Raw genomic sequence first — 9016 nt, 5'->3', positions numbered from 1 at the left:
CCCCTCACTCCCTGAGCCTGTGGACCTGCCCCCGGAGCTCCCGGCCCCCGGACCGGTCCCGGCTCCTGTCCCGGCCTGCGGGCTCCGCTCCATGGGGTGGGGAGGGGTGGGCATAGGAGACTCAGACAGCCCCGCGGCCGATGCCCAGCCGGCGCTGGGAGAGCCTCCCACGCCCTCTGCCCAGCCCGCTGCCGGGTGCTGAACGGGGGTGGGCGGTGGGCGTCTCAACACCTGAGTGGCACCGGTCTGCCCACCTGGGAGCCCACGTGCACGGCGCACCCGGTGTGCCCCACACGCATCCCCGCGTGTCCCACACGCACCGCCCGGCATGTCCCGCACGCACCGCCCGGCGTGCCCCACACGCATCCCGGGGCGCAGCCAGGCCGCCGCCCACAGGGTCTCCCGCGCTGTTTGCAGGGTCAGGGTCTCTGCTCGCCGCTCCCTGGCTCGTCTGGCACACGCCGTCCCCGCTGTGTGCTCTCTGGTCCCGCTTCCTGGGGGCAGGTCCTCAGCCAGCAGCTCCTGGCCTCACGGCCCTGGCCGGGCGGCCTCCGGGCCCGTTTCACGGGGGGGAGTGAGGCTCGGAGACTAAGCCGCTGGCTGGGGAGCCCCGGGCAGGAAGTGGCCGCGGCCGGGTCACCCGCGGGGCCGGCTGCACCCGCCTTCCACACAGAGGGGAGGACAGGCCGAGAGCGGGAAGGACCGGTGCACGTGGCACCGAGGGCAGAGCCGCCCTGGGCGCTGGAGGCGGAGGCGTGGCCGCACGGCGGGGAGCAGCCGGGCTGCGGGGCGGACCTGCCCGGCCCCGGCTCCCACGGCTCCCACCCCCACCCAGGACGTGTGCCTCTCCCCGCCCTGAGAGCGCCACAGCCCAACAGCCCGGGGCCGCCCTGGGGTGCCCCAGCTGCTCCCCCCTTGGAGGGGGTGGCCACAGGGTCTTTGTCCAGCAGCCCCTGAAGGCTGACCCTGTCCACAGCCCCTCCCCCAACGCCTTCCTCTCCCCCAGGGGGCAAAGCGGGGCAGGAGAGAGGGAAGGAGAAAGGAAGGAGGGAGAGGGGGGAGGAGGGGGAGAGGGGAGACCGAGGTGAAGGGAGGGGAGGAGGGGGAGAGGACACACCCACTTGCCCGGCAGGGCAGTGAGGCTGCAGGGAGGGAGGCCACAGGGGAGCGGCCGGCGGGGCTGCAGGAGGCAGATAAGGCGGGAAGAAAGGCGGTGGCTGATGGTGGCGCAGGGATTAGGGCTTCGGGGCGCCCTGGGCCTGTGGGGGGAAACTGGGAAAGACAGGAGGCGAGAGAAGAGACCCCACTTCAGGGGACCCTGTGCCCTCGGGAGCGACGAGGAAGGTGTGTGTGTGTGTGTGTGTGTCCCGGCTGAGCTGCCCAGTGACGCCTCCCCACGGGCCAGGTTCCCGGCCCCGGGCAGGCCGAGGGCGAGGGGACTGGGCCACATGGACAGACCCTGGCACAGGGCTCCCCACAATCAACGAAAAGCCACAACTTTTCCCTCGCGTCCCTGGAGCTGGCCCTGCCCATCCGTCACTTCCACTCGGACCCAGGACGAGGGGGTTCCTTTCAGAGCTGCAATGGCCTGTGATTGGCTCCCTGCTCACATCTGCCCCCCAGGCAGGGGGAGCCCCAAGGAGGAGGCGCCTCCCCTGGCCCCTGGCAGCAGGGCCTGCTGCTCGCCCTCCTGCCCCTGAGCGGCCAGGCCCTGCCCCCATGTCAGCAGGACCTGCTCCGGGCCGGGAGCGAGGGTGTGGCTGCCAGGGCGATGGGCTGGTCCCCGGTAAAGGCTTAGGGCTGTGGGTCCAGGCTGCCCCAGCGAGCGGCGTCCGGAGGGCCAGGCCCCCAGGACCCACACATCCGGGGTTGCCCAGCGCTGGGGCTGGAGCGGGAGCATGGAGAGGCAGACACTACATCTGCCCCCCGCACCACGTGCCGGAGCTAGTGAGAGGTGTCAGGGCCCGCGCTGACAAGGAGACGGTGCAGCCTGAGTGACGGGCTTGGGAGAGGGCCAGGCGGTGGGAGAGGAGATGGGGGCACCCATACACCCGCAGGACCCTGCCCCCTATGGGGAGGAGGGAGCGGTGCCCCACAGTGTGGGGGGAGGTGGCCCCAGGGCTCGGGTCGGCCTCAGCCCACACAAGGGCAATGCCAGAGCGTGTTCTGCCATGCTGGCGCCGAATCCTGGGTCGGGGCCAGCCAGGGGGCACTGGAATCTTCCCCCAGTCCGGCTCCTCCTGCCCTCTGCTCGCTCCCTCTCCCCTCCCTGTCCCCTCCCTGTCCCCTCCCTCTCCCTCCCTCTCCCTTCCCGTGTCCTTGGGCTCCGGGAGGTCCCTCTGGCTCCGCCGGGGAAGCTGTGGCCTGATTGGAGTGTGGCTGTGGGCCAAGCTCCGGAGACCCACCCCCGTCCGGGGCTTCTCCCCCAGCGGCTGCCCTGCAGATCCTGGGCGGAGGAGGGGGCGGCTGGGAAAACAGCCTGGGCCCTAGGCTCCTCATCCCTCTGAGACGGAGGGGCCTGTGCCCTGGCGGGAGGCGGCCCCTGTTCTGTCAGCTCCTTGGAGGTCCTGGGCTACCAGGTAACCTCAGGGTCTCTCTGGAGGTCAAGCCCACAGCTCCTCTGAGAACAGAGGGCGGGGAGGAGGGAAAAGATGGCGTTCACTGCTGCCACCTGGTGGCTGGAAGAGGCAAAGCACCTGCTAGTCCAATTCCCAGGAGGCGGAGGGAAGGACACCCCCAGGTTTGGGGACAAAGGGGCAGGCAGGTGGGATAGGCGCTCCCATATGCCCCACTCGGTGCGGGGCAGAACCTGGGCTTTCCTCCACCTGCCTGGACTCCGAGGCGCCAGGAGGCGTGTGCCCCCCAGAACCTCCCGGAATGCCTTCCAAGGAGATCTGGCATCAGAGACGGACGGTCTGGCCTTCCCTGCCTTAAGGGACGTAGTGCCCCTGAGGCAGAGACGCGGGGAGCCTGGAGGGAAGGGGAAGAGGAATTTGTCCTGCAGGAACCCCCCGAGTGTCAGACACACACGCTGCCCCCCGCCCCCCGCGTTCATGGCGCCCCTTCCTAGGAATGACCATGGAGATGGCCTCCCCGCGGCCGGACCAGCGAACCCGGAGCCAACGCCACGCAGGCTGGTGAGGGTGCGGGCGCGCGGTGCCACGGGCGGTGAGGTGCGAGCAGGGCGCGTGAGTGCAGAGGACGGTAACCGCGGGCGTTTAAAATGTGTTTGTATCGATGCCAGAGAGGAAGGGAGAGGGAGTGAGAGAGAAGCATCAACGGTGAGAGAGAGTCATGGATCGGCTGCCTCCTGCCGCCCCCCAAGGGATGGAGCCCGCACCCGGGCCTGTGCCCTGGCCGGGAATCGAACCGTGACCTCCAGGCTCACAGGTCGATGCTCAGCCACTGTTTTTTTGTTGTTGTTTTTTTTGTGTGTTTTTTTAAAGAAGAATGTGCCTGTCCTGGTCACCCACAGTGCCTGGACCTCTCAGCCCATCCCCGCCCGGCCGGCACCGAGTTGCGCTGGCGCTGTGGGTGGCACCCAGCGGCTCCGTCCTCTGGTGCAGGGTCTGGCCGTGGGAGCCCCCGGGGCCAGCAGGCAGGGGGTCGTGTCTGTTCCCTGTCCACTCCCCGTGCTTCCAGATTGTTCTACACAAAGGTCTGGTCCTGGCTTCCCGCCCCAACACTCCCTGCACCCTGTGGCCCTCTGGGTGGCAGCCTCTCCCGCCATGGGACCCCGGCCGCTCTCTGTCCTCCCCACTCTTCAGCCTCTGAGCCCAGCCATCTGCTGCCTGCAGCCCCTCCCGCCCTGGGGCCCCCTCCTCCCGCCTGGGGGCCCTCCTCCGCCCTGGGGGCCCTCCTCCGCCCTGGGGCCCCTCCTCCCGCCCTGGGGGCCCCCCTCCTCCCGCCCTGGGGCCCCTCCTCCCGCCTGGGGGCCCCCTCCTCCGCCCTGGGGGCCCCCTCCTCCCGCCCTGGGGGCCCCCCTCCTCCCGCCCTGGGGCCCCCTCCTCCCGCCCTGGGGGCCCCCCTCCTCCGCCCTGGGGGCCCTCCTCCGCCCTGGGGGCCCCCTCCTCCCGCCCTGGGGGCCCTCCTCCGCCCTGGGGCCCCTCCTCCCGCCCTGGGGGCCCCCTCCTCCCGCCCTGGGGGCCCCCCTCCTCCCGCCCTGGGGCCCCTCCTCCCGCCCTGGGGGCCCCCCTCCTCCCGCCCTGGGGCCCCTCCTCCGCCCTGGGGGCCCCCCTCCTCCCGCCCTGGGGCCCCTCCTCCTCCCGCCCTGGGGCCCCTCCTCCCGCCCTGGGGCCCCTCCTCCCGCCCTGGGGCCCCTCCTCCCGCCCTGGGGCAGCAGCCTCCCAGGACCTCCTGTCCTGCTCTGGCTGCTGGGCTCCTGCCCTCACAGCCCCAGCCCCACTGTAGTGCCCCACCCCGGCCCTGGAAGGAGCAGGCTGGCGCTGTCCTTCTGGCTGTGGGAGGAGGGGACCCGGGGGCCAGGAGGACCGGCCACCGGGGCGGGGGGCGGGGATCCCCGCAGGACGGGCCGCAGGAAGGGCTGTGCCCTCTGCAGGAAGCCACGTTTTAAGAATAACTCTGCTGGCTGTCAGCGGCGGTGAAACAATGTAATAAATATGAGAAATAAATCGCGTTACCGTGTAATGAGCTGCCGTATTAATGGGCTGAACTTGTAGGAAACACTTAAGTGTTTAATTGGCACCTAATGAGGGTGCCAATTAGGGATCATTAGACATTTCTTTCCCAAACCCTCGCTGGCACAGGGCACTTCCTCAACGCCCGGGGCCGGCTCGGTGGGAGCCCCTGGCAGCCTCTGGGAGCTGCCCGCAGGCCGCACGCCTGGCGGCGCCCCCGGGAGCCCGCGGGGAGGCCAGGCTGCCGGGCGGGCCCTGCCCGGACCCCACCGGCCCGGCCTCAGCGTCTCCGGGGCCACACCTCCGGGCAGGTCACAGCCCACCCCAGACGGGGCCCCGCCGGGAAGGCCTCCGCCAGCCACGGGGCCTCGGTCTGCCTGCCGGCCACCAGCTGGGGCCTCACCGAGGACAGGACCTCGGGAACTTACCGGTGCCCATGCCCGGGGCTGGGCCGGCACACAGACCTCCGCTCCTCACACACACACACACACACACACACACACACACTCAGCGCCCAGGGGCCCAGGGCGAGTTCCCCAAGGCTGAGCTGGAGCCCGCTGCCCTGGCTGAGACCGGCTGGGAGCCTGCATCCGAGGGCGGCCCTGGGGTCTCCCCAGAGGCCCAAGCTGGGCGAGCCCAGGCCCAGCCCCGGACACGCGGTGAGCGATGCGGGGATGCCCAGACCCATGGAGCCGGGTCCCAGCCCCATGTGACCTGCGACAAGTCGCTCACCTTTGACCCTGGCGGCAGGGGGCGCTGAGTGTCCTCAGGAGAGCTCAGTGGAGGGGAGTCCCCTTGGGGGAGGGCAGAGGCGTCCATGGTCCCTGCACGGTGCCTGGTGGCCCCTGGGAGGAGCTGGGGGGGCAGAGGGGCGGTCCCGGCAGGCGCAGGTGGCAGCCCGAGGGTCCAGGAGGAGGGTCCACAGATGCTGTGAGCTTGGGCCGTGCCACCAAGAACATCTCCTGCCCCCCGGCCTCTCCCTTGCCCACCCTCTGCCAGCGGAGCCTGCCCGGGCAGCCCTGTCGGCAGGAGAGGGGTGGCTCTGGGAAGGCCGAGGTGCCAGGTCCTGCGTGTGCCACCCTCAGGGCTGAGCACACACCTGTCCGTCCCGCTCTGGGAGAACCATCTGCTCACTCCCGACAGGAAGCTGCTCGCTCAGCGACCTCTCTCCGTGTGCTTTCACACACGAGCCCACGTGTTCCCACGAGGCCAGACCCACGCACTGACCCTCCGCCTGCGCCCCGGCCTGCACTGCCCCCTGGTGGTCACATTGGGAAGCGCTCCAAACAGCGCCCTTTCCTCCCTCCTCTGAGGCCAGTGGGGTCCACCCATCCACAGGCCTGGGGAGCCCCCGCTCGTAGGTGGAACAGACCCCTGGGTCCCTCTGGGAGCGTAGAGGGGGGCGTGGTCTCTCTGGGGGCCACCCATTGGCCTGGGGATCCTTATTTATTTATTATTATTCTTTTAATAAAAGGAGGGTAGATCATTTAAAGAAATCAAACTTTTTTTTTTAACATATTTTATTGAGCTTTTTACAGAGGGGAAGAAAGAAGGATAGAAAGCTAGAAACATCGATGAGAGAGAATCATCGATCAGCTGCCTCTTGCACACCCCCTACCGGGGATGTGCCCGCAACCAAGGTTCATGCCCCTGACCAGAATCAAACCTGGGACCTCTCAGTCCGCAGGCCGATGCTCTATCCACTGAGCCACACTGGTTTTGGCGGCCTGGGGATTCTTAAAGCCCAGTGTCTGACAGACCCCCTACGCCCCCGCCCACACACACACACACCCCACACCTGCCCCCAGTCCAGGTCCTGGTCCCACCAGCTGAGCCCCCGCTCCCCGCCGGGGCCTTGGGGGTGAGGGCTGCTCTCCAGCCCACGTGGGGAGAGGCTGAGTGCAGGGTGGGGCTCAGGGATGGGGCCACCTGACAGGTGAGGGGGCCTAAGGGGTGGGGGTGGGGCAGGAGGGCTCCCTGCAGTGCCTGTAGCTTCCAGCAGGTGGCAGCACAGGTGGCATTGGAAGCAGGAAGGGGGTGAAGCCCAGTGCTGCGCCCCTCACCCCCCCAGGCTGGGGCCCTGCTTCTAGGGCTTGTCTGACTCTCGTTCTGGAGCCGCGAGGAGAGCCGAGTGCCTGGCTCTAGGCCGGATGGCCCAGTGTCTGGGGGCCGGAGCCTTCTCTCTTATTTTTTCCTTTTTTATTTTATTTATTTTCATCTCCTCTCTTTAATGTGAGTGGCAGTTTGCCCTTGTGCAGGGCACTGCAGATAGAGTGAGGCTGGGGGAGGGGGAGACTGGGGGAGGGGGAGGCAGGGGAGAGTGGGAGATTGGGGGAGGGGGACTGGGGGAGGTGGTGATTGAGGGAGGGCGAACTGGAGGAGACGGAGACTGGGCTGGGACCCAGCCAATGGAGGGTGGGTGTTGCTAGGACCAGCTCCAGGCCCTCGGGTGAGCCCCAGGCCCCCCCGGGCACCGTGGAGTCGTGGGCCCTGAGCAGTGGGCGGCCGGGGGGCAGGGGCACGCGGGCCTGGCTCCCTCCAGGAGGCGGCCCCTTAGCTCACGCCCGTCAGGACGAGGGTGATGATGGGCTCTGTCACTGCCCTGAGCCCCTCTATCTCTTGCTGCCCCCAGGAAGGGGCTCAGGGCAATCATCGCTTTACTAACGGGAGCTGTGGCCGGGGAGTCCGGAGGCTGGTCAACCCCAACTGCTCTGCAGGGTCAGAGCTAGTCACCAGACATTGGCAGTGGAGGCAGCCTCCGCCTGTTCTAAGTGCATTCGCTGATTGGCTGTGATTGGAGTTTCCTGACTGAGGGCTGTGGGTGTATCCCATCATCTGAATGAACGGGATGACGAAGCCAGAGTGAGGGTAGTCCTCTCTGGGGCCTCCACCTGGCCCCAATTTCCCAAATTAATGCTTTTCTAGTCTCTTTTCATCTGTGTGCGGCCTCCTCCTGAACCGGAACCCTGAACCGGAACCCTGAACCGGAACCCTGAACCACGCGGGACGAGAAAGGGGCTCCCACACGGAACCCTGTTCACACCGCCCACGCGGTGCCAGGCGGGAGGGGTGCGGAGGAGGGTTTGTTTTCCGGAGGATGTGCCCGTTGTTTACAAATCCTCCCTCACCTTCTGTGGGGACTGAGCCTCTGTGGGTGTCAGCAGGCATCCTGGACCCAACCCCCCAGGGCGCCAAGGGGGTGCTGTGGATGGAGGCGTGAACATGCCCCGGGCACACCCGTTAGTAATGCGGATTTCCCCAGTGGAGGGGGTTGCACAGAGGTTATATAGATGCGATGGGATGTGTGCTGTTTGTACTGCTCCTTCAGAGGGCCACGTGTTCCCGTCGATGGCGCACGCACGAAGTGCAGATCAGGGAACACCTGGGCCCCGTAGCTGGGATCCCAGCATCCAAACCCCCCCCACAGCCCCCGCCTGGGCCCACCCGCGTGTCACAGGCTCACACTCTCCGGGAACCCTCAGCGTCTTTAATGCCGCGGGGAGAGGCAGCCGAGGGACGCCCTATTCACAGCATCTGGGGGCTCCTTCCCGACTCCTCCCCACGGCCCCACACCCCCGTATCCTGACACGTGCACAGCCCTGTGCGCCCGCTCCCTCCAACCAGCGGGGGCAGCGCTGCGGCGAGACGGGGTGAGGCGGGCGGGCGTGCTGCCGGCATGCCCAGCAGACAAAGTGCCGGCTCCTGGAGTCTGGCTTGGCCCAGACACCCCGCTTGGATGAGCCCCTGAGGGGCCTGGGGCGGTGGGCCATGGGTGTGTGTGGGATGACCCCCCCCTTCAGGCAGTCAGAACCCCCCACTGGCTGCAGCCATGACCACGGCTCTCAGACCAACAGCCACCGAGCCCCAGCCCCAGCCCAGCCCCAGGCCCGCACACAGCGGGCAGGGCCACCTGCAGGCCGAGGCCCTGCCTTCAAGCCCAGAGAAGAGATGGGGCCGCTGGCCCTCACCCTGTTCCCCCTTTCTCCGCCCTGAACGTGGAGGGCAGAGGCCCACCCTGGGCTCCCCACGCCCTGGGGGCTGGCAGCCTGAGGCGGAGCCACAGCAGAGGGTCTGCCTCCTGCCCGGCACAGGCGCCATCCGCGCGGGCACATCCTGCACACGCACGAGGCCTTCCAGCAGGTGTGGGCACCCCCTGTCCCCCCACTTCCACACCCGCCCCCCCTCCCCTTCAGCCGCAGCCGCTGCAGGGAGGCGGGGGGCGGGGAGACTCCTGGTCGCTCTGGGACAGGGGCCCACTGCGGGCACAGGGGCCTCCCGCGGGCGGGAGCAGCCCTCCTGGCACCGCCGCCCGCTGGGCAGTGTCAGCTCCGTCCCTGGGTGCCACCACCCCGTCCCACACGTGGGTGGTCCCCTCTCCC

At 68.6% G+C, this 9016-nt stretch overlaps 1 long non-coding RNA gene across 1 annotated transcript; it reads right to left on the bottom strand.

The window, feature by feature from the left end:
- Nucleotides 1-6826: 6826 nt before the first annotated feature.
- On the bottom strand, nucleotides 6827-9013 carry LOC311631818. The gene is made up of 2 exons (XR_014796654.1): nucleotides 7623-9013; nucleotides 6827-7590 (listed from the first exon to the last, which is right to left on the bottom strand). It is a non-coding gene; the product is annotated as an uncharacterized lncRNA (long non-coding RNA).
- Between the last annotated feature and the right edge of the window lie 3 nt (nucleotides 9014-9016).

Source organism: Pipistrellus hanaki, assembly GCF_964339955.1.
Source record: "Pipistrellus hanaki genome assembly, chromosome: 13".
Classification (NCBI taxonomy): Eukaryota; Metazoa; Chordata; class Mammalia; order Chiroptera; family Vespertilionidae; genus Pipistrellus; species Pipistrellus hanaki.
The sequence above is the reverse complement of the archived record's forward strand: the minus strand, read 5'-3'. Positions and strand labels throughout refer to the sequence as shown.